The following is a 26627-nucleotide window of genomic DNA, read 5'->3' on the forward strand; positions in this document are numbered from 1 at the left end:
TCCATGATACCATGATGGCTACAAATCATTCATTACTGATCTTTTGTTACTATGATGAACATTATTCCATGAATATTTTTTATGAGGCCAAGATGTATTTCCATGATGATTAGAGTTATTCCATGATGCCATGATGCAATTCTATGATCACTCCTTTATAATACATTTACATAATTATTATTTTATGGAGTTTTTTCATGATGTCATGATACATTTCCATGATGATTACATTTAGTCTTTTATATTAAAGAATTGTTCCATGAGGCCATATGCATTTGCATGAGTACTAGTCCTTCGTACTAATTATTTGCTACTGAGATAATAATTACTCTTAGAGTTATTTCATGAGGCTACGATGTGTTTTCATAATAACTATAAACCATTCATATTGATCATTTGTTATTGAGATAAATATTATTCCATGGAGTTTTTTCATGATACCAAGACAAGTTTCCATGACGATTAAAAATTGTTTATATATCAATTAAAGAGTTGTTTCATGATGCAATGATGTCTTTTCATGATTACTGTTCCATGATATATTTTCATGCTTATCATTTCATGGAGGTTTCTTGTGATACCATGATGCATTTTCATGACAATTACATTTAGATTTTTATATTGAAGAGTTTTTTCATGATGCCGTGATATGTTTTCATGATAACTAGTTTTTTGTAGCTATTATTCCATGGAGATATTTCATGAGACTCTGATGTGTTTTTATGGTGATTATAAATTGTTTGATTACTATTCCACAATGTATTTCCATGATTATTATTCCAAGTATTTTTTCATGATGTCATGATGCGTTTTGATAGTAAATATATTTAATCTTTTATACCGAATAGTTGTTCCATGATGCCATGATACGTTTCCATGATTACTAATTGTTCTTACTAATTATTTTTTATTGATTTACTTATTATTTCATGAGGTCGTGATACATTTTTATGGTGATTATGAATCATTCGTAGTGATCATGTATTACTCAGGTGACTATTCTTCCATGGAGTTGTTCCATGATGCCATGATTCAAATGATAGTGTTTTACTTTAATTGAGATTTATTTTGTTTTATAAATTTCTTTACAATGTAGCCATGGTGTTGATTCACAATTATCTGTTATTATTCTCATGAAATTTACTTATGATAATGTATTATGATCAATAATGGTTTTATTCTATGGATTTGTTCCATGGAGTTGTCTCATGTTTATTTGTTCCATGGAGTTGTCCCATGTTGATTTCTTACTCTATGGACTTGACTCTTTACTATACCATGGTGTTATTCTGTAATGACTTGTTATGACTGAAATAATTATTATTCTAGAGTTTATTTATTATATCATGTGGTTCCTTTTATTGAATTGCAATGATTGAGATGATCATTTTATAATGTCATATAAGTAGCATTATTTTTTATTCAGAAGATGAATAATAGGTAAATAATATATGTATCTTTCGTTCTTCCATATTATACGTCCATTCTATAAAGTGCCATGTCACCAAAGATGGGGCTCCGTATAGCTTCTTAGTTTTTAAAACAAATTCTTTGGCTTCCAAATTAATGAAATAATTTAAAAATTATTTTTGATAAAGATAGTTGAAATTGAATTTCTTCAAAATTTTATGGATTTTTTAATCACAATCAAATAGTATAAGCCTAATATGTTGTGTAGAGCCTAGTTTCTCACTCTATGGAGGGTGTTTGTTTATAAAAGTCACTTGCCATGTGTTTAGATAACTAACACTTAGAAGTAAATTAGTCAAATAGTTTAGGGTATTGACATTGTAATTGAGAGTGTACTCTCACATGAGGTAGTCAATTTCCAAAATATAGCATAATAGAGACTAGTTTTACTTAGTTTAGTGTTCAATTTTGATGTGCATATATTCTCTCACTTCAAAGTGAACGTAGGTATATAGATGTTTTTTAATCTTGTGTAGGGCCATTCACACTATGCTCTCACTAGAATTAAAATCTGGACAAAACGTGCCCAAAGATCTATTGTATTGTGTGAGAGTATATACATTCTTTCATTGTAGATAGATAATTGCTTAAAGATATAAGATGAAGTGTGAGAAATTCATGTCCATATTTCAAATACATTTTGTAATCATCAAGGTGTCGAATTGATTATCATTTGGTAATGTCACTTGTAGACCCCTCATTGAAAGAGAAGATGAGTGACTATCTAACAAGTGTATACGAGCATGCAATAGCAAGGGCAGATGGGCCAAAGGATGTGACTCAAATAATGCATCAAACTATAAGGCTACATGAAAGGCTATCCAAGCTAAGTATCTAGAGATCATTTGGGTGACATATAGCAAACTCTATAGGATACAAACCATGTGGTAAAATTTATCAAAGAGAATAAAATTTTTTGTGCTCTTTTTTTAACGAATTCACCCAAAATATCTCTACATATATTTTGTGCGACAAGCTTAAATGATACCGCATACTATGTTCTTTCCACCTTGCACTTGAAGTGAAGCTTAAATTGATGTCAATTGCATCCAAAAGACAATGGGATGCATGGCTCATCAAGTATCCAAGCTATCAAAATGCAGCTGCAAGATGTATGCAGCTTGTCAACTCGTCAGTTTTTGATGGAATGTAGAGAAGATTGTGTAATGGAAATTGATATATTGGTATTTACTACAACTGACACTGGAAAAAGTAGGATCAAGTTGTGGGCTATGCAAAAATTCATCACGTTCATGTATATTTTATTATTCAAGTTCTCTTTATTAGCTATGGCCATTTATGTTGAGACGATCAATGTGTATTCATTTTGAACATTCAAGAAAGCTTTAAATAAATATGTGCAAGAGGAAAACTCTCTCTCTTGCATGGGGGAGATTGCACCAAAGTATCTGTGTCTATTCTTGTCTCTTCTCTCTCAATGTATCGGTGTAGCACTCTCTTCCAAGAGGTACACCTGTGCGTACTTTTTCTTGCTCTCTATCTCTCTCTTCTTTTGTATAGCTCATTACGTACAAGCTTGGGGAATTCTCCAAGAATGTAGATTTGTCAATTTATGGCTTACCATATGCTATCTTTGATATTTAGCCATGCCTTTCCTGCTTCTCACTGTAAATTGATAGGTAGAAAAAGTAGGACCGAGCTATGAGCCATGCAAAAGTACATCATATATATATATATAGTTTTTATTATTCAAGTACTCTTTCTGAGCTTTGACTATTTATATTCAACTGGCCAATGTATATTCATTTTGAGCATTCAAGAAATCTATAAATAAATATGTGCAAGACGAAAATGCTCACTCTTGCATGAGAAAAGATTGCACCCAATGCCTATGTCTGTTCTTTTCTCTTCTCTTATCTTCTCTCTCACCACTGTGCCGATATAGCACTCCACTCTAAGAGGTACACTTGCACATGCTCTCTCTCTTTCTCTCGCACTCTATCTCTCTCTATTCATGTATATCTTAGTTACTTACCTGGGGAATTTTCCCACTGTGTAGATTTGTTTGTTTAGGACTTGCAATACGCTATTTAGTACAGTTGATTGGTGGAAAAAGTAGGACCAAGCTATGGACTATGCAGAAGTACAATACTATCATATTAGAAAACCTCTAGGTATGAAAATTTTCATTGAATTTTGGTGGTATACATAGCAAGATAATTTAAATTATATTTAGTAAGTAAGCTCTCTCTATGTACAATCTTGAGACCTAGATACCATAAATATATAAGACACCACCCTATTGTTTACTCTACTTTTGTACTTATCTTAAGATCTCCAAGTTTTCTGCACTCTCTATATGACAATCCTCCAGAGTTTAATACACCACCCTATTGTTTACTCTACTTCCATAATTCTCTTAATATCATTAAATTTCCGCACTCCCTATATGACAACCCCCAATTTTGGTTTGATAAATTAATGTGTTTTATATTTCATTTCTTTTAAGTGACTCTCTTTGCAAATATTTTCATATGCACGAAGCTTTGCAACAAGCAAGAGTAACATCAAACACGTTAGAAAGACAAGCCCCTTTACTTATTTACATTGTGTTATACAGTGTAAAATCGTTTGAACCGGAGGGAGAGGGTGTAGGTAGACAAGAAGAGAGAGAGACGACACCATCATATGCAAACCCAAAAGTGTGTCTACTGATCACATGAGATGCGTTTATATCGAGGAGACCAAGGTGCTATATATAGAGATACTATATATAGCTCAACACCCCCATTCAAATGAATGTCCCTAACTATAGATGAAAAAATCCTTGGGGGCTCAAGGGAAAAATCGAGAGCTCTATATATACCCACCGTTATATTAAAATATTTTAAATATACATTTACAATGCTCAAAGGAGCTACAATGCTCCTGTTTTACAATGTGCCCTTTCAAGGGTCTTTAACAACTTTATATATACAGTTGAAGTGATGCAAATTCTTCAATATCTTTGAAAACCTTCAATATCTTTGAGACTCTATACACATTGCTTGATGTGCCTTTGATTCTGTGAGCAATATGAACGCAAGAAACATATCGAGACATGCAGGTTAGAAATAACCACATTACATTGTCCTTATAGATGGTTCGCAAGGCCTCTCTGGGGATGACATAGAAACAAAGATAATGCGGATGCAATCACATGTGCAAACGACATAGAAACAAATGTAATATCAATCTAGTCACATGTGCACACATATATATACAAAGTCAAGATGTAATGAACATATTAGGGTCTTTGTCATCCTCATGGCTTTGCATACCATGGCACAGTATTCACCATGGCATAAGAGACGCTCAGAAAAGCTGGTTTAAAATAGAAATCATCATGGTTTTATGTACATGACATTAGAGACGTTTTTTTGAAGTCAAATAAAAAATGTAAAATAGTAAGCATCATCATGGATTTACGTACCATGACATCACGGTATTCACCATGGCATTAGAGACGCTCAGAAAAACTTTGAAATAGCAATTATCATGGATTTACGTACCATGACGTCAGTGACGTTTTTCTTCAAATCAAATAAAAATTGTATCATGATCATGGATTTATGTACCATGGCATCAGAGACGCTAGTTTTGTGCAAAAGATGCAAAACATCAAGACAATGACTAGTAAGAGGAATCCCAAACCTCGAGCAAGAATTTTAGAGCAATCCATAAACCGAGCAAGATAGAGCAAGGTACACTATGTAAAATCCAAAGTCGTTTAAGATTTTTGAGATGATTTTAAGCATAGACAATAAATATAAACAATATTCCACTTATTTATAATAATAAACCCACAATAGTTTTTTGAGTTGAGAGATCTCCTTGAGCATGGGCTTGGTAAAATGTTTCTCTTCCTTGTCACACTTTATCTCTCTCCTTGGGCCTTATTGCCCTTGGATATTTCCACCAAGTTTGATGATTGTTGGAAACATTGGCACCATGATTCAAACGGCCTTCAAAGTCATGACCTCATAGGGGTTGTTAGATATTTGGGTGTTTATAGATTAATTAGCACCAAGTATGACATCGTAATGCATGCATGGCTGCAATATACCCCAATTTCATTGCTTGCATAGAAAGAAAAATGTTACTCAATCCTAGACCTCTACCCAAGGTTTAAAACAACGAGCCTTATGCTTAAAAAGTGAGGCTCTTGCAACTAATACAAATTTGAAGACTAAGTAGAGAGGATCATGTCCTTCTCCTCTCTTCTTCTTCTTCTTAATCCTCCTCTGTCTCTCTCACTCTCGCTCTCTCTAACTCAACCTGTTGTGATTTGATGTACAATAAGTTGTTGTATAGATCATGGTGGGAACTTTGGAAGAATTTTATTGCAATGAGGACATTATTTAAAAAATATCCACATCATGGTATATATTGACGTTTGCATCAACCCATCATATATAGCCAGCCTTTGGGGGGGGGGATATTGCAGTGATTTGATAGAAGAGTCACCAAGGTTGATAGTCATGTGTACTAAGGAAAGATTTGTGCTCCCACATTCCCTCTCCCTTTCACCTACTTGTGTGTTACGGATCATGGTTACAACCTATCCCCTTCTTGGACACTCTCTTTGATCTCTTCTGCTTGTGTAGATTCCTAATAGTGTTGAGAAACCTACTAGTTTTAGAGAAACTTAGTGTGAAACCCTTGATATATTGATATATATTCAATGTAACTCTTAGTGTTGTTTATTTTGAACACGAGTCTGAAATCTATAGAGCTATCTACCATAGCCTCAACCCATTTTCTTCATGCAAAGATTGACCATGTACAAGAGGCTAAGCTATCGAGCACATCTCTTAGAGTCTTGGTTCTCCATTGTCACTGTAGACCTCTCTATTACTTGCTAACGGCATCGTTGCTAGAAACATTGTGATACTAGCATCTTGAGCAATTTTTCTATAGCTCATCTCCCACGAATGTATGTGCTGATGGAGTGCACAAGCCACTCATCCTATAGCACCTTTCTCATTTTCTTGAATTTGAGAGCCACGCTTATTAGGATATGCATGCATGCTTATGTGATAATGTGTGTGTGTTTGTGTGTGCGTGTGTGTGTATGTGTGTGTGTGTGTGTGTGTGTGTGTGTGTGTGAGAGAGAGAGAGAGAGAGAGAGAGAGAGAGAGAGAGAGAGAGAGAACTTAGAGCTGAGAAAATATGCAAATCATGAGAGCACGTGATTGTTGTAGGCCAAAATGAATGAGGTATTGAGGCTGTAGTGCATCTTGTAGCTCACCATCAATCATGAGTCATGAGTGATAATATTTAGTCGCTCCTTGCCAATGGAATTGTTGTATGACACTATTTCAAGCACATACACCTAAGCAATACATAACCTAACTTAATCGCCCTTCATCACAAAGAAACCAAGTGTGTGCATGAATTTAATATACTTTGTTTATCGCTCTTAACAATCACACTCTGTACCCCAAAGAACTACCCCCAACCAATCTCTCTCTCTCTCTCTCTCTCTCTCTCTCTCTCTCTCTCTCTTTCTCTCACACACTCTCAATGTGTGTGTGTGTGTGTGTATGTGTGTCAATTTCAACATCATCCTCCTTGTCGTATAGCTTGACAATAGCATATGTGTGTGTGTGTTAGAGCCGGCTCGTCTTCCCATCAAACATAGAGCTGAAGTTGTTGCTTTTGTGTGAGGCCTTGCTTATAGGTTGTGATATTTCTTGTAGCAAAGTCAAAGACACAAGCATGTGATGCACCCTCCTGTGAATTTTCCCATAGCGAGGCTGCCCATTGCTCACATCCTGTGATAAATCCTGTAGCAAAAGAAAAGACATTTGTAGCCTGTCATACTTGTTGCAATACTTCAACTCTTGTATCGAAAGCAAAGACACAGTCATGTTTTTCACCCTTTGAGGTTGCCCATAGCAATACCGTCATCCAGATCTGCCCATCCTCCAGAATGTATCATGAACCTTCCAAACCTCTTTCTAGCCATCCATGACGGTGCGGATCACTAGAGGGAGATGATTTGCACCCTGTGAAGCTGCCTTGGTCACACGTAGGAATATCATTATCCAGCTTTTCCCACCTTCCAAAATGCAAATTGAACCTAAAAAAAACTCTCTCTAGCCATATGCACTGGTGTGGATGTCTAGAGGGAGTTAGCACTTTTTTAAGAGCTGACTCTTGCCTAGGGGGATTGACAATAGTGGGGAAATGATCACCAGTTGCACCTGGAAAAAAAATATGTCGTAGTTCTCAAACTGTCACTACTACCTTGTGAAAGTGGAGGTGGTAATAAAATTTTATGGGTGCATGACTGTCCACCCCAACTTTCCCTTCCTTCAACAACACGTATATACTCGTCCATCCCAACTTTTCTTGCACCATCTTGGCCTACCTTGGCATACTACTGGCTCCAAGATTCTCCAATTTCCAGAAGTTATCAGCACCTTTTCTAAACCCATTGGAAGAGGCCTCTTTTAGTGGAAGTAGCAATGTAGCTTCACATGCATGACTAGGCACGTGCATTCAAACTTTGTGAACAAGGCACCTTCATAGGGTGCAATCCATCTCCCCACTACCCTCAGGCATGCGGACATGTAGACTTCACATTGTGAAGTTTTTTTCCAAGTTACAACCAATTGATATTGTGCTAATTCTTTCTATCATTTGTGGTGCGTATGCCCTATCAACTACCTCATTTTTGTGCTATTTGCTTTTGATTTAGTGCTAGGATTCATTATGGCTGGGTCTACCCTTGAACTTTGTGTTGATGTATGCTAATGTGTGTGTGCATGTGGTGTGTGCTGTGTTGGGGAGCATATGTTAGTACCTAGTTCTACACCCACTATTGGGCATTCGTGATGTTAGTGGGGATGTTGTGGTATTTAGTCAATAGTATGCATGATGGAGCTGATGGTTATATTGTCTTGTGGGTGACTACGATGGGTCTATACCTTGCACTTTCCTTCAAGGGTAACTTATCCTGGATTCATCCAGGTATATTTTTTAATTGTATAGTGGACATGCAGACTTCACATTGTGAAGTTTTCGTCCGAGTTATGACCAGTTGATATTGTGCTAATTCTTTCTATCTTTTGTGGTGCATATGTCCTATCAACTAACTCATTTTCATGCTAATGGTTTTGATTTATGCTTCTTTAAGTGCTAGGCTTCATTATGGCTTGGTATGACCTTGATCTCCGGAGTCATGAAATAAACTCAATACGTTGAACTTTTTGTTGATGTATGCTCATGTGTGTGTGCGTGTGGTGTGTGTTGTGTTGTTTTGGGGAGCATATGTTAGTACCTAGTTCTACATCCACTATTGGGCACTGACGACGTTAGTGGAGATGTCGTGGTATTTAGTCAATACTATGCATGATGGAGCTGATGGTTATATTGTCTTGTGGGTGACTACCATGGGTCTATACCTTGCACTTTCCTTCAAGGGTGAATTTGGGATTATCCTAGATTCATCTAGGTATATTTTTTAGTTGTATAGCGGACATGCACACTTCACATTGTGGAGTTTTTGTCCGAGTTACGACCAATTGATATTGTGCTAACTCTTTCTATCTTTTGTGGTGCATATGCCCTATCAACTACCTCATTTTCGTGCTATTTTTTATTATTTTATGCTTCTTTTAGTGCTAGGCTTCATTATGGACGGTCCTGCCCTTGATCTCCGGAGTCATGACAAAAACTCAGTACGTTGAACTTTGTGTTGATGTATGCTCATATGTGTGTGTGTGTGGTGTGCGTTGTGATGGAGAGCATATGTTAGTACCTAGTTCTACACCCACTACTGGGCACTGACGATGTTACTGGGGATGTTGTGGTATTTAGTCAATACTATGCATGATGGAGATGATGGTTCTATTGTCTTGTGGTAGGTGACTACCATGGATCTATACCTTGCACTTTCCTTCAAGGGTGAATCTGGGCTTATCCTGGATTCTCTAGGTATATATGACTCAGCGGGTGCATTCATACTATACATGCCACAACCCACCAACATTGACATTCCTTTTTACAATAGCCATGTATTTAGCATGTTGTTGTAACGTCTAGATATAGAAGAAAGCGTCAGCTCTTGAAGCAACAAATGAGATACAGGCTAGTGGTTATGTGATTTGCAACTACAGGTGAGGGTTACAGATCAAACCCTTGTCTTTATTTTGCACCAAAAAGTACCAAACTTGCTTCTATTCTAAGGGAAAAGGCGTCTCTAGTGGGTCTCAAAACTGACTGCCTTTATTTGAATCAACGGAGGCTTGCCACCTTGATTGAGGGTGTAAAGTTCTAGGTAGTCCAGACCCCCCCCTAAATTTATTGCATGCATAGCCATTTGGACCTCTCTCTCTCTCTCTCTCTCTCTCTCTCTAGAAAATTGGGTCATCTCCAATGGATAAAGAGAGATTCACCTTCAACCCAACAACTACCCTTTATTGCTCTTAATCTACTTTTTTTGAATAGCATGTCTTGAGGTCAAGACTCATTGGATAAATCTTTCACTTCCGATTGTTTGAACCACATGAGAGCTTCACTTTCCTTCTCTCTCTCTCTCTCTCTCTCTCTCACTCTCTCTCTCTAGTTACACATACACACACACACACGTGTGTGTGTGTGTGAATACATATTTATATATATATGTATAATAGGCATGGTTAGAGATAGGTGCAAAGGAAAAATAAAAACCAATGTACTTGGCAATGGAGCACTATAAACATCACCATACAAAAAGCAAGACTTCATGACGTGGAAAATTAATATAGTTAGAAATCTAGAGTTGAGCTAGATGTTTATAGATGCATACAAACATTTGCTCGGCTTGTCTTTGCTTGAAAAAACTTGCTGGGTGCGTGGTAAGACTCGAGCTCTGGCTACCAAGTTATGGTCGGTTGAAATTTTTTCGGGGGCCAGTTATGAGCCCACTTGCCTGCATTGAGGGATGTGCCATCTGGCATCTTTTTGGTCTTGCCAAGGTTCTTGAAGATAGTGTGCATCATGTGGAGCTAGCACAACTCAACAGAATGTCAAATAGATGCTTGGTCAGCAAGGTACCACAGGTAAATGTTTGGGATTGCTTTTTGAGAAGGGTTTGCAAATAATTTTTTCTGCCTTTTTTGCAGCCTCAAATAGCGAGCTCAAAGGGGTCTGAAGGTGGTGAGATTTTTACGGTCCGAGACAAACAGGGTGGAGATTTGGCACATCTTGGCAGCTCAAACTTCTGACTATCGAGAAAGATGTGGGAGCCGAGGGAATAAGGGCAAAAAAAGGGGCTTTACAAATGTAATTTTGAAAGTTTTTTGTGAGCTTAAGGGACCATGAGGCCCATGGATACCACGTGGTGGCGGAAAATCCCATATGGGAGTCTTAGGAAAGAAAGTAAAGGGTATATCACCCAGAGCATGGCCCCTTCATAAACATCAAAGGAGGACGAAGGCTCCGTTTGCTGTGAGGCTTAATGGCGGGGCCGCTTACGGCTCTGCACGGCAGCGCACGAGGCGGTTTTGGCCAACGAGGGGTGATGCCAGGCACTCGCACCAGCGTGAAGAGGAGTAGTGGGTGACGGTCGTTGCTTAGGTGATGACATGGCACGTGCCCTTAGCCGGCCATTCCTGTGGCCCTTGGGGCCGGGCAAGCCTTGGGAAGAGAACACCCTCCCCCCCACCCCGCCCCCAAATAGCGACATTGCTATTGCTAGCCAAGGGGAGGGTCCTGCAGAGCAGGACAATGAACATAGATGGATATAGAGAGAGAAAGACAGAGAGAGAGAGAGAGAGAGAGAAAGGGCACGGAGGCCACCATGGGTATAAGGTGAAGGCAAGCTGGCCAAGCGAAAGCAAAGGGCCATTTCAAGGCCGGACAAGACAAGATAAAGAGAGCCAGACCAGAAGAAAGCAAAGGAAGAAAGAGCAAAAGCCGAGAAAGTGCAAGCCAGGACAAAGCGCAAAGTAGAAGCCGCACCAAATGAAGAGAGAGAAATAGAGAAAGATGGTTGTGGGAGCCGGATAAAGGTAGTTAAGGGAGAAATTAAGGAGTAGTATAAGCTAAGCTCCCCAAAAGGGGTAAAAAATAATGAGGAAAAAATAAAAATAAAAAAGCCTATTAGGGGCAATTGGGACCTCGCTACTGCCCCCCCAAGTGCAAAGAGAAAACGAGAGGGTAGGGGAAAAAAAGTACAGCAATTTCTCCCTTCGAAAAGATGCCAAATCAAGGTGACAAGTGGACCAATTAATTTATGTAAATTCCAAAATTAAGGGGGCCCCCTTATATAAAGATAAGGTTTTAGTCAAATTAGAGTCTTTTTTTGTGCCGTTTGAAGCCTGCAAAGAGGAGTTCTCTGACGAGCTAACCCCTTTGTAGCTTTTTCTTGAAAATGGCCATGGTGGTGGCAGTGTAAGCCAATGTACATGCCTTTTGAAGTGGAATCAAGCCATCATTGACCCTATTGTTGTTGTTTCCCCTTCCCCCCCTTCCCTTTCTCCTACTCTGTTGTTTCCCCTCGGTGCTAGCTGTGTGGAAGTAAGTCCCCCCCGAACCAATGGTGTTTTGTGTAAGAGAGTGAGATTGAGTGGCTGTCAGCATGTGTAAGGGTGGAGACAGGCCGTGGCAATAGGTGTGCATTGTGTGGTGGGTTTGTGGAGTGTGAAAACAATGGAAATTGAGCAGGCGGTGGTCTGCTAGTGTAAAGTTTATTTTTGAAGGTGTTTTCACAGAGGATAGGGGTGTTGTGGATACCTTGAGATATAGAGATGCCCTTGTGTTCGTGCCCTTTGTGTTCCTTCATTCCCCCTCTCTAGCGTATTTAGTCTCTTACAACTTTGCACAACGTGTACACAGAAATTTGTAATTCAAAAAAACATATAAACGTCATAACTTTCTGCCCAAAACTCTAATTTTAGTATTTGAAAAATTGTTCTTAAGGTATTGAGGGATGTTGGAGTTGCTCCATGATAGATTTATCAAATTCTACATCAAAAGTAATTTGCAACTAATTGACATCTAATGTCAATACGTTTTGAATCAAAAATGTCAAAAGGTAAGAGCTTGTATATTTTCAAATCCATATGTCTTGAATTTCTTATTGTGAATCGTTGATTTTCTTTACATTTATCACATATAATTACTTTGTATAAAAGAAATTAGATCAGGAGTCAAGTATATTAAACTTATATTTGATTTATTATGATTAGGTCTCCCCAATCTCGGAAAAAATAAAAACTCTTTTGAAACATCTTAAGTGAGTAAATGAAGGATGAGTTTAGGAAATGTAAAGAGACATGAAAGTGGAAAGTCAAAAGACCTTTTGTGTCCATATAAAGAGGTGGTCTAGTTCTTATTGGTCCATTTGTGTTTCTCTTCTCCTTCATTCTCCCCTTAGAGTTTTCTTCTCTTTAGTGTGTCCTCTCTCTCTCTCTCTCAATGATTTTATTTAGATAAAGTATTAAATAAATTGAATGTACATTGTTTTCAATTTAATTTACATACAAGTAGATGAACTGATTGATCTCCATAATTACTCTTTGTGTGTATCACATATATTTTGATGTATGTACAAGAGTTAGATCAAAGTTACATAACTTTATTTCTTTTTCTTTTTCTTTATTTAATTATGTATAAACTGTTTGTATGATGGTTCATAGTAATCATTTATTATTGAAATGGTTATTATTCCATGGAATTGTTCCATGATGCCACAATGTGTTTTTATAATGACTATATATTTTTTGTATTGATTGTCTATAATTGAGATGATTATCATTCCATGGCAGTGTCTCATGACGCCATGATGTGTTTGAAGATTGTAAGTGTTCACAACAGTGATCACTGAGCATATGTATATTAGGGGCTTGATTGTATTTGTGTGGATATTATATAAATACATATAAAAATATAATTTCAATGATTTGATTATCATTAGAAACTTAGTCATATTGTTACGGTTTATTGATTCATTTTATTCTTTTCATATGGATATTGAAGAGTTAAACATTTAATGATTCAACAATGAGATATGTTTTGATAATTTGTTTTTTAATACAAACATCAAATATTTATGGTTTTTACTCATAATGAGTTCGTATGATCATTTGTTATTAAGATGGTCATTATTCCATGATGTCACGATGACTATAAATCATTCCTACCGGTCATCTGATATTGACATGGTTATTATTCCATGAGGCCATCATGATTATGTATTATTTGTATTGATCGTTTGTTACTGAGATGGCTATTATTCCATAGAGTGTTTTCATGATTCTATGATGCATTTCTATGATGAGTACAAATCATTCCTATCGATTAAAGAGTTGCTCCATGATACCATTATGGTTACAAATTGTTTATTACTGATCTTTTGTTACTAAGATGAATATTATTCCATGAGGCCAAGATGTATTTCCATGATGATTAGAGTTGCTCCATGATGCCATGATGCAATTCCATGATTAATCTTTCATAATATATTTTCATGATAATTATTTTACAGAGTTTTTTCATGATGTCATGATGCGTTTCCATGATGATTACATTTAGTCTTTTATATTGAAGAGTTGTTCCATGAGGCCATGATGCATTTTCATGATTCAAATGATGGTGTTTTACTTTAATTGAGATTTATTTTGTTTTATAAATTTCTTTATAATGTTACCATGGTGTTGATTCACAATTATTTGTTATCACTCTCATGACTTTAGTTATGATAATGTACTATGATCAAGATGGTTTTATTCTATGGAGTTGTTTCATGGAGTTGGCCCATGTTCATTTCTTACTCTATGGACTTGCCTCTTTATTCTACCATGGTGTTATTCTGTAATGACTTGTTATGACTGCATTGATTATTATTCTAGAGTTTATTTATTATATCATGTGGTTCTTTCATATTGATTTTCCATGATTGAGATGATCATTTTGTAATGTCATATACGTAGCATTATTTTTTATTCAAAAGATGGATAATATGCAAATAATAGATGTATTATTCATTCTTGCATAATACATGTCTGTTATATAAAGTGCTATGTCACCAAAGACGGGGTTCCGAATAGCTTCTTAGTTTTTTGAACAAAAATAGTTTCATTCAAAAGCAATAGTATAAAAACTGGCAACAGTGCTCATTTGGAACATTTGCCACTTGAGCAAGTAATTCACATTTGATTCAAATAAAAAAAATTCTTTGACTTTTAGAAATAGCTTCCAGCTTAAAATAGTTTAAAAATTAATTTTGATAAAACACATGGCAAGTGACTTCTATAAACACACACCATCCATAGAGTGAGAGACTGGGCTCTACACAACATATTAGGCTTATACTATTTGATTGTGAGAAAAAAATCCAAAAAAATGTGAAGAAATTCAATTTAATCTATTTTTCATGGCAAGTGACTTCTATAAACACACACCATCCATAGAGTGAGAGACTAGGCTCTACGCAACATATTAGGCTTATACTTGTTGGAGGAGCAACTCACACACCCATGAAGTGCATGCAAACACTACCTAGATCAACATAATGTCAATCGAGGACACAGCTGACATGATAGGCACACGGAGGAAATCTCTTTAGCTTGTCAGGCTGAGACCATCCTACACATACAACACTCTAGAAGGCCAACTAAACCACAATCAAGAACCTCACTGCTCTCAACTACACCACCTAGCCACATACACACATACAGAAGGTAACTCACCTAATCATGCCAGATTCATACGAAACTTAAGGAACACCATCCCCTCACTAGGATACACCTGTCCCTAAGCTTCTACACTCAAAACCCTCAAGCTAAACCCATCTGTAGAAAACGCGTAGGATGACAGAGCATAATTTTGAAAGTGCTCGAAACTGAAATTTATGAGTACCTATGTGTAGCTTATGTTACCACGATTCTATAGACTACTAGCACGCAGAAAATAGACATCGTTTGATACACTCACAACCACAAATAGCTCATAGAAGCGTCGCCGTGTGCGCTTTGTCTCGCATGGAATGCTTGGCATTGTCGCGTAGCTCTCCTCGAGCCTACAACAATGGTGCATTCGGATCTCCAATGTGTTGAGTGAGTCGGGCGTAGCGAGAGGATAAAGCTCATGCTCACTCTCTAGAGTTCTCTCTTACACACCGTAGATGACAGCGCTCGCTAAGTTTTGATTATGATAAAAGTCCTCCTTACAAAATGACCTAGGTACCTCATATACTAAGGCTACCTTAGGTTTAACCAAAAATGGGGTTAAAAGGGTTAAATGGCTTTGTATTTACAATCTGGAAGTGCCATTGCACCTCGGCTTCTAAAACTAGAATAACTACTCATTACAAATGACGTTTATAGCCATAATCCGCAGCATTTCATAACTCGCAAAAGATAAGACTTTGGTATGAAACTTGAGTTATGTTGTGTTGTTGACCCAGGGGTCAACCCTCCCCCCTTCCGCGTTCATGTCGTCCTTGACAAGACCTGATTGTCGATGACGATGTGGTCTTTGTTGTCGTTTTGGCTTCATCTGTTGCACTGCTTGTAACTTTGTCAAGCTACTCAACTATGATCCATTAGAGAGGACATCTATCATCATAACCATTCATCGTTTGAGATCCTCTGATTACTTTTATGTCTTCTCTTCTTCATTGGGGACTTTTTTGTTCCTGTGCAATCATGTTATTAGTGTTGTCATTGTAGGCCATTCTTCGACTCGCCATTGAGGAGAAGTATGCTATGATCTGAAATTGGTGCTCCAAATCATTTGTTAGTTGATTTGAGTAGCATTTACTTATTGCTGATGTAGAAGGAATATGTACAAGAGGATGGTGATAGGTGTCTTTAGATTAGGGTCTAAAACCTGGATGACCAAAGGGAAAAAACCCGGTGGGAAAAAAAATGCCTTTGGTATACGCTCTTATTGGAGTTGAGCAGTTGAACGTGAAGTACATGTTCATGAAAGGTGAGTGCTTGGGTGAAACACGAAAAGAGTGCCTGATGCAAGTGCCAATTATGGGACACTCTATATGCATATGAGAAATCTGTCAACAAAAGCATGCAATGTGAAAGAAGGAGATGATGGGTGTTTGGAGGAATAAATGTAGCACATGTGACATCAAAAGATGTTTCAATAGCTTCCACCTTACCAAGAAGGGTTATCGATGTAGAAGTTTCTCCACTCGTATCTCACTATGCTCAGTACGTGAGTGTCTTTTGGACCTTCTCCTTCACTTCACCAGACTTAAGTACTTAGACTTCGACTCTTTTGCTCACCTATACTAGCATGAGCGACACAACATAAATATTCTCAACTCTTCCAGCTTGAGCAATACCTAGAATAACTAAGACGCTTAGACAACAGAGAATATTACTTGAAGGTTTGGGACTAACACCTCACACATTTTGTGGCTTAGCTACTCGACTCTGACTTGTATGACTTGTCGGTTGCATGCTGACACTGCTTTGTGACAAGTTCTTCGGCTGTTGTAGTGGCTGCTGAGACATACTTTGTGAAGTTTCATCGTTTTCCTGTACCTTCTTCTCTTTGTAATGCACAGGCCTCTCCTCAGTCTTTTCTTCATGTGGATTATGGATTTTTTTAAATTTGTTTTTCTTAATAATAAACAAAGAAAATCTTAAAACAACTCCACAAAAGAAAAATCATTCAAATAGAAATCTAAATGCTATGTACACTATACACATGTCCCTAGGGGCTCATATATGGATTTTGTCCCCATACTCCTCTGTAACACTACTATGAGGGCATATACTCTAAATTTCGTCAAAAAATTATCACAATAAAATGCAAAAATTCAATGTCTCTCACAAAACATTGCCCTCTAATAGTCATAATGTTAGGTCCGCATTCAGAATGCCTCCCCCCTTTCTATTTCGAGTCATCCTTTACGACAGGGTATCACAAAGGGTATGTGTTGTGCTTAGGAAATTAAAAGTTGTGCCTATGCAGGCCTTGTAATGTAGCCCTATTATGCATACACAGTCAATGCATGGAAAAGATTTATGTTGTGCAAGATGTGGGTATAAGCAATCTGCTTATTGGCATTTGTTGGTGAGCCTTCCTATTCTAAGCAATGTAATGGTCTTTGAAGCTCCTGTATCGTTGCTTGATTGAAGCGACTTGCTCTCTTCTAACTGTACTGTAATCGTAGGAAGAATTGTAGGAATTCAAGAGGCGATGCACTGACAACAGTTTTGTTGTTTTTCAAAGTTGAACTAAATGGTTGCCGTTGGCATGCCTTTAGTTCAAGTTTTGCTCTAAGATCTGTAGAGCCTCTCTCTGGCTACGTTTTGATATAAAAACATTTCCGATCCGATATCGTTTGTGAAAGTTATGGCCAAAATAGTGAAATTAAGTTTAGAATGGTCAAAATGAGTCCAGATTCAATTTTAAAAGAAGATTTGGGATCTCTGTGACACTTTGAACACTTCTGCATGGTCAAAATTACAGTTGGACTCTAAAACTGGCCTAGAGACATCCTACGCGTAGGATGTCTATATGCTCAGAATTTAACAAAATTTGGTCCAGAGACTCCCCTTAAGTCCAGAAACACAATGGTATGCTCAGAATTTCATTTGGACCTAAAAATGGCCTTGAGACATCCTATGCGTAGGATGTCTTTTTGCTCAGAATGACTTGAAATTTTCACCCCAGCTTCTCCTTGATGTGTGATCACAGTGGTGTGCTCATAGGTTGGTTTGAAGTCCTAAATCAAGCTAGAGACATCCTACACGCAGGATGTCTAACTGCTCAGATTTTGTCCAAACTTGATCCCAAGATTCTCCTAGTGCTCAACAATCCAGTGGTATGCTTAGATTTGAATTTGGATGTCAATAGGTCAAGATTTAGGCTGGAAGAGCTTCCAGTGCACTCCAAGAGTAGGATGTCTGACAATTCTTGTCTTTGCTTGGTAAATAGGTCAAACAAGGTCCAAATGCACTTTTGCAAAAAGTTTTGGAATCCTTGAGACACTTAGAACAACCTTTTATGGCTACAATACAATTTTGACCACTTTATGACCCTGGAGACATCCTACACGTAGGATGTCTTTTTGCTCTGTTTCAGCTCAAACTTGCATTGTAGCTTCCCATTGATGTGCTAAACTCACAGCTATTTTTACTTTTTGATGCTAACACCTATAGGTTGGTCAAATGATCAAGAATCTGTTCCAAAAGCCTAATGTTTGTTTTGATGGATTCTTAAGTCAAATCAACTCCAAATTGGACCAAAATTGACTAGGAGGCTTGCCTAAGGCTATACAACACCCTGCTATGTCCACAATAGAATTTTGGTCTCAAAATCATGCAGGAGACATCCTACGCTAGGATGTCTTTTTGCTCAGAATGAACCCAAACTTGAACCACAGCTTCCCCTTGATGTCAGGACCCTAATTCTATGCTTAGATTTTAATTTGGATGTCAAAAGACCGCAAAACTAGCTATCCTTGCCTTTTTTAGTCAAAAATGCTAAAGTCTGTTCAATCTTCCTTTCACTGACCCAAATGAGATGAAATTTATCACATGCCCTCAATACAACATTTAGAACATGCCTATGGAGTCATCCAATGGTTTGGTCTCAAAATTAGGCCTTGGACACAATTTGGGTAGGATGTCTCGCAATTCTCGTCTTTTGGCTTTGATCTGTCCAAATTTGGTCAAATTTCCACTTTCGAGGTGAAAATAGGGTAAAACCTACCTTCTAAACACACTGGTAACCTCAGATTTTCAAAATTTCCACCAGATCACCCTGTAGACATCCTACGCGTAGGATGTCTACTGCTGATTTTTTGAGACTGAAGTGTCCCTGACGCTTCCTTATGCTCTCAGCAAGTGTAAGTATGCTTCACAATTGCAAAAACATGCAAAAATCACTCAATTAAGACTTTGCTGAAATTTTACATTTTTTGACTCCGCCTTTTGGCTTTTAGTCAGCAAAAATAGGAAAAGACACCCAAGTCAATATGTTACTAGGGTAAAACCTACCCTCTGAACCCATTGGTGCAGTCAGAATTTTCAAATTTGGTCTCCAGAACCCCCTTGAGATATCCTACGCGTAGGATGTCTATGTTTACAGAATTGCAGGTTTTCTTCACAAAACCCTTGCAACTGCTCTTTTATATGCACAGCATCAGTCAGTCATACAAAAATATCCACAAAAGCTTGTTTAATGCATTTTTACCCTCAAAAGCACACTTTTCCGTGATTTCAAATGCAATCAAACACTTTAGCAAATAATTCAGTGCTGAATAGCTCTAGATCAGAATCAGATCACTTACCTAAAGCTACTCCTACAAATCATATGGGGTTTTGCATCTATGAGTAGAAAAACGCTTCACTGCCACACAGGGACTAGTAAACGCTTTTATCACCTCACAAATCACTCGACCACCAACAACTACTCTAATCCACAGATCCTAACTAAACCTATCTAGTTGCAGACTCTCGGCAAGACACACGGTTCCTGGCTATCCACTTGATCGCGGAATATCATCTTCCAGATCCACTTAACAAAAAAGCTTTCTTTAGCCGAAACTAAATCAAGAAACCATCACACAAGTGTTAGTAGGAAACCTACTTAGGTCCTTGTGTCCCCGGCAATGGCGCCAATGTTGGAGGAGCAACTCACACACCCATGAGGTGCATGAAAACACTACCTAGATCAACATAATGTCAATCGAGGACACGGATGACACGATAGGCACACGGAGGAAATCTCTTTAGCTTGTCAGGCTGAGACCATCCTACACATACAACACTCTGAAAGGCCAACTAAACCACAATCAAGAACCTCACTACTCTCAACTACACCATCTAGCCACATACACACATACAGAAGGTAACTCACCTAATCATGCCAGATTCGTACGAAACTTAAGGAACACCATCCCCTCACTAGGATACACCTCTCCCTAAGCTTCTACACTCAAAACCCTCACTCTAAACCCATATGTAGAAAACGCGTAGGATGACAGAGCAGAATTTTGAAAGTGCCCGAAAATGAAATTTATGAGTACCTATGTGTAGCTTATGTCACCACAATTCTATAGACTACTAGCACGCAGAAAACAGACATCGTTTGATACATCTACGGCCACAAATAGCTCGTAGATGCGTCGGCATGTGCGCTTTGTCTCGCGTGGAATGCTTGGTGTTGTCGTGTAGCTCTCCTCGAGCCTACAACAATGGTGCAGTCGGATCTCCAATGTGTTGAGCGAGCCGCGCGTAGCCAGAGGATAAAGCTCACACTCACTCTCTTACACACAGTAGACGGCAGCGCTAAGTTTTGATTATGATAAAAGTCCTCCTTACAAAATGACCTAGGTACCTTACATACTAAGGTTACCTTAGGTTTAACCAAAAATGGGGTTGAAAGGGTCAAATGGATTTGTATTTACAATCTGGAAGTGCCATTGCACCCCGGCTTCTAAAACTAGACTAACTACTCATTACAAATGACGTTTATAGCCATAATCCGCAGCATTTCATAACTTGCAAAAGATAAGACTTTGGTACGAAACTTGAGTTATGTTGTGTTGTTGACCCCGGTCAACAATACTATTTGATTGTGAGAAAAAAATCCAAAAAAATGTGAAGAAATTCAATTTAAACTATTTTTAGATAACTAACACTTAGAAGTGAATTAGTCAAATAATTTAAGGTATTGACGTTGTATTGAGAGTGTACTCTCACATGAGGTAATCAATGCAATTTGCAAAATATAACATAACAGAGATTAGTTTTACTTAGTTTAGTGTTCAATTTTGATGTAGAGAGATTATTTCACTTCAAAGTGAACATAAGTAGGTAAACATTTTGATCCTATGTAGAGCCATTCACACTATTCTCTCACTAGAATTAGAATTTAGTAAAAACACACCCAAAGATATCGATATTTAATCATCTTTATTTGGATTGCAACATCTATCGTATTGTGTGAGAGTATATACATGCTTTCATTGTAGATAGATAATCGCTTAAAGATGTAAGATGGAGTGTGAGAACTTCATGTCCGTATTTCAAATAAATTTGGTAATCATCAAGGTGTCCAATTGATTATCATTTAGTAATATCACTTGTAGACCCCTCATTGAAAGACAAGACGAGTGACTATCTAACAAGGGTGTATGAGCGTGCAATAGCAAGGGCATATGGTCTAAAGTATGTGACTACTATTGTCACAGTAATGCATCCAACTATAAGGCTACATGAAAGCCTATTCAAGGTAAGTATCTAGAGATTATTTGGGTGCCATATAGCAAAATCAACTAAGATACAAACCATGTGGTAAAATTTATCAAAGAGAAAAAAAATTTGTATGCTCTTTTTTGAAGGAAGTCTCCCAAAAAATATATACATATATTTTGTGCAACAAGGTTAAATGCTACCGCATACTATGTTCTTTCCACCTTGCACTGGAAGTGAAGCCTGAATTGATTGCAATTGCAGCCAATAAACAATGGGATGCGTGGCTCATCAAGTATCCGAGCTATCAAAATAAAGCTGCAAGATGTGTGCAGCTTGTCAACTCGCCAGCTTTCTGATGAAATGTAGAGAAGATTTTGTAATGGAGATTGATATATTGGTATTTACTACAATTGGACACTGAGAAAAGTAGGATCGAGTCGGGGAACTATGCAAAAGTTCATCACATTCATGTATATTTTATTATTCAAGTGCTTTTTATGAGCTATGTCCATCTATCTCTGGACGGTCAATGTGTATTCATTTTGAGCATTCAAGAAGTCTTTAAAGAAAGATGTGCAAGAGGAAAATTCTCTCTCTTGCACGGGGAGATTGCACCAAAGTGCCTGTGTCTATTCCTCTCCCTTCTCTCTCAATGTATCAGTGTAGGACTCTACTCCAAGAGGTACACTTGCACGTACTTTTTCTTGATCTTTGTCTCTCTCTGTTTTTGTATAGCTTGATTACATGCTTGGGGATCTCTCCAAGAATGTAGATTTGTTAATTTATGGCTTACCGTATGCTATCTTTGATATTTTGTCATGCCTTTTCTGATTCTCACTGTAAATTGATAGGTAGAAAAAGTAGGACTTATCTATGGGATATGCAAAAGTACATTATGCATATATATATAGTTTTTATTATTCAAGTATTCTTTATGAGCTTCCACCAGTTATGTTCAACTGGCCAATGTGTATTTATTTCAAACACTCAATAAATCTATAAATAAATACGCGCAAGAGGAAAATGCTCACTCTTGCATGCAGGGAGATTGCACCCAATGCCTGTGTCTATTCTTTTCTCTTCTCTCTGTCCACTGGGCTGATATACTTGCACATGCTCTCTCTCACTCTTGCACTCTATCTCTCTGTATTCATGTATATCTTGGTTACTTGCATTGGAAATTTGTCAGCTATGTAGATCTGGTGGTTTATGAATTGCAATATGCTATTTAGTACAATTGATAGTTGGAAAAGTAAGACCAAGCTTGGACTATGCAGAAGTACAATATCATCATATAAAAAACCCTCTAGGTATGAAATTTCTCAATGAATTTTGGTGGTATACATAGCAAGATAATTTAAATTATTTCTAATAAGTAAGTTATCTCTGTGTATAATCTTGAGACCCATATACCATAAATATATAATGCACCACCCTATTGTTTACTCTACTTTTGTACTTATCTTAAGAACTCCAGCTTTCCCGCACTCTCTATATGACAATCCCCCAATTTAGGTTTGATAAATTAATGCGTTTTATATTTAATGTCTTTTAAGTGACTCTGTTTGCAAATATTTTCAAATGGAGGAAACTTTGCAACAAGCAAGAGTAACATCAAACACTTTAAAAAGACAAGCCCCTTTACTTATTTTCATTGTGTTATAAAGTGTAAATTCAATTATCTCTAATGCGATGACACTGTACGTACATTAATTGTAATCTCCACTCACATAACTTGTCATACAACCACTAACATGAACTTGGTTGATTTGGTAAGATCATTTGGAACATAAAATTTCAACTACTACTATTTGGTACCAAACAAGTAATAAATATTTTGTGTTTTATTATGCCTTGTCTAGTGAATGGGTCACGTATAGGTAGATTTTCCGATTTAGGCATTGTGTAAATTCTTATCTTGGTGTAGATCTACCAATCTAGAAAACACTAGTTAGAAGTGTAGATCTACTAATGTAGGCAACATGAGTGTAAATTTTCTAGTTTAAGAAGCACACCAATAAACTATAGATTTGTAAAATTTTATACCTAGTACAAATCCACCGATTTAGGCTACAACAAAATAAATGTAAATCTACATGTTTAAGCAACACTAGTGTAGATTAGATGATTTAGGCATCACAAGTCATTGCTGTAGATTTTTTGGGTTGAGGCAATATTAATCACAGACCCATGTTGCAATGGCTGGCCACCACTATCTCTAGTATGATTTTGTTACTAAATATGGCGAGAGAGAAGAGAGAAGAATAAACATAGAAATTGTCCTCAGTTGTGCGAAGATAAGAGTCTAAACCCATACTTGTCAAAATAATGGTTAGTATCATGTGCCGCGAGTATCACATGCTGAAAGAAAAACTAATAAAATTTAACAACATTTCTTATGCCCATTGCCATCCACATACTACATATTCTAGTATCCCATATCGCTAGAATAAGTAGTATATGTCATATTGTGATGTATCGAGATATCGTTGGTCACATGGTTCATCATTTAATAAATCAATTCTCATAAAGATGAAGTCTAATTTCATAAACATTTTTGTAACGGGAAATCATGATATACCAAATTTATCCCAAATCCAAAAATGAATTTTCATTTTACATATTGGGTACAAAAATCATACTAGAATAGTGGTGGCCAACCTTTGTAGAATGAGTTTGTGATCGTTATTGCCTCAACCAAAAAATCTACACCAATGAGACGTGTAGCCTAAATCAGCAAATTTACACTTATGTTGCCTAAATTGACAGATTTTCGTTTATTTTGGTGCAGCCTAAACCAGATTTGTACTTAGTATAAAATTTTATAAATCTTTAGTTTATTGGTGTGCTTCTTAAATCGGGTAGCAGATCTACATTTCTAACTAGTGTTTTCTAGATTGGCAAATCTACACCAAGATAAGCATTTCCATATTGCCTAAATTGGTGAATCTATGTGTCCCGTGACCCATTGACTAGACAAGGTATCATAAAAAACAAAATATTTATTACTTGTTTGGTACCAAATTGGAGTCGAATTTTAAAGTATGTTCCAAATGATCATACCAAATCAACCAAGTTCATGTAAGTAGTTGACAAGTTATATGAGATGATATTCCAATCAATGTACGTACAGTGCCATAACATTAGAAGAGGGATCCCAAAATCTGAGCCAATAAAATCGAGCAAACCATAAACCGAGAAAAAATTACAGTTTTTTTAACACAAAATTGAGCAAACCATAAACTTTTCAAAACTTACAATGTTTTTTTAAACCCTTGTGCAATATATTAGTTGTATATATCTTGGGATTTTGTTGGTTAGAGATAATCCCTACATATTTTCTTTACCTAGAAAAAATAAAATTTAAATTGTTATATCACTAACACATGCCAAAAAACATCCATCAACATTGAAATTTGCCAAAATGATGTATTGCATCTACAAATCAAAATGGAGGGCGCAGCGCTAGCGCAATAAACAAAATATTTCTGCATGAGAATATTTGGGGCAAACTTTAATACCCATAAGAACATATTACCCAAAAAACTACTTTTCAAAATTATTGCAAGGTCCACAAGTCTTCAAGCGCTTGGACTAACTCCAATTTTTTTAGTTCAGCCTGATGCATGAACTCATGAGCATGAGGGTCAAGGCATGAACTCATGAGCTCATGAGCATGAGGGTCAAGGCAAGGTACTTGCAGAAATATGAAGTAAATGTGCTTACATGGCACATACACAAGGCGCCTGCTTTCTAGGTTCTGAAAATCCTTGCAATTATATCTAGAAAATCTGACATTGTCATAGAGTATGTCACTTTATTTGCATTTGACCCCACAGTCTTAGTATAGAAAACACGTGTATTATTGCAAACGACAATGACCTCTAGCACCAACTCTACTGCCATGGTTCTACCCACTTCAATCTTGCCATGAAACTCCTTTGTTAATCGTTGGAGATGGGGAATAGGAAACACACCCAACACACAAAATACTTGCCTCTCTGTAGCCTAGGGATTCCATAGCACCCCTAACCTATCACAAAACACCTTCAAATTGGATTATTTGCACTAACAACTCCGCTTTAGCATACAAAACAACTACCTCACACCTTGCAAAAAACACCCATAACACAAAAGCACCCACACTGCTCAACTCACCCTTTCTGAATCACAAAACACTCCTAATCTGCCCTCTTGGTAGCACCTTTCAAGCTGCAGGCAAACCCTCTGCTAGCAATGGCCAATACACGAAGAGAGAGAGAAGAGGAGGGGGATGGGGAGTATCAGCGTTTGAACCCTTGGTATCTGCATCTCGACTGCATTCTGCTACCTTTTCATGCAAACTTTCAACAAGAACATGCTTTACCTCTTCAATCTGTACTGAAACCTCCACATCTACTACTACTGCTTTTGCATCTTGGTTCACCTCAACATGGAGCTTCTCTTCGTTGACAAGCTCTTCCACCCTCGGCACATGCACATCACAAACCGGAAACCTCCAAGGAACATAACCAATAGTAGGTCTTACCTCCATAGGCTTTGCATTTTGCACAACTGGAATCACCTTTTGCTAGACCCAAGAGCACTTCGCTACCTCCAGAACATGCATTTAATCTGTTGGCTTTGTTAAGTATGGAGCCTGATTTACCCTTGTAATTTTAAGTGGTAAAAGCGCACATTTGTAAGGCCCCCATTATGAGGAGAAGCCATCGTGCGTGAAGGAAAATCACTCACCGGAAACCAAAATTTTCATGGACAAGAATCAGGGGCAACTTTAAAGGCCTCGGGGGCGGAGGCCCCCGAGACTTTTTTTTTGGTCGGAATATTATTTTTTGCTGGACGGCGGCCGGAAAGTGGTCGGAAAACAACCGGTGGGTTGGCCGGTGGCCGGTAGTCAATGGCCGATGGCCGGTGGTCGAAAGTCAATAGCCGGTAGCCGGTGGTCGAAAGTCAATGGCCGGTGGCCGGTGGCCGAATTCAATGGCCGGTGGA

The sequence above is a fragment of the Adiantum capillus-veneris genome, chromosome 9 (genome assembly GCF_014529385.1).
Source record: "Adiantum capillus-veneris isolate H3 chromosome 9, ASM1452938v2, whole genome shotgun sequence".
Taxonomy (NCBI): Eukaryota; Viridiplantae; Streptophyta; class Polypodiopsida; order Polypodiales; family Pteridaceae; genus Adiantum; species Adiantum capillus-veneris.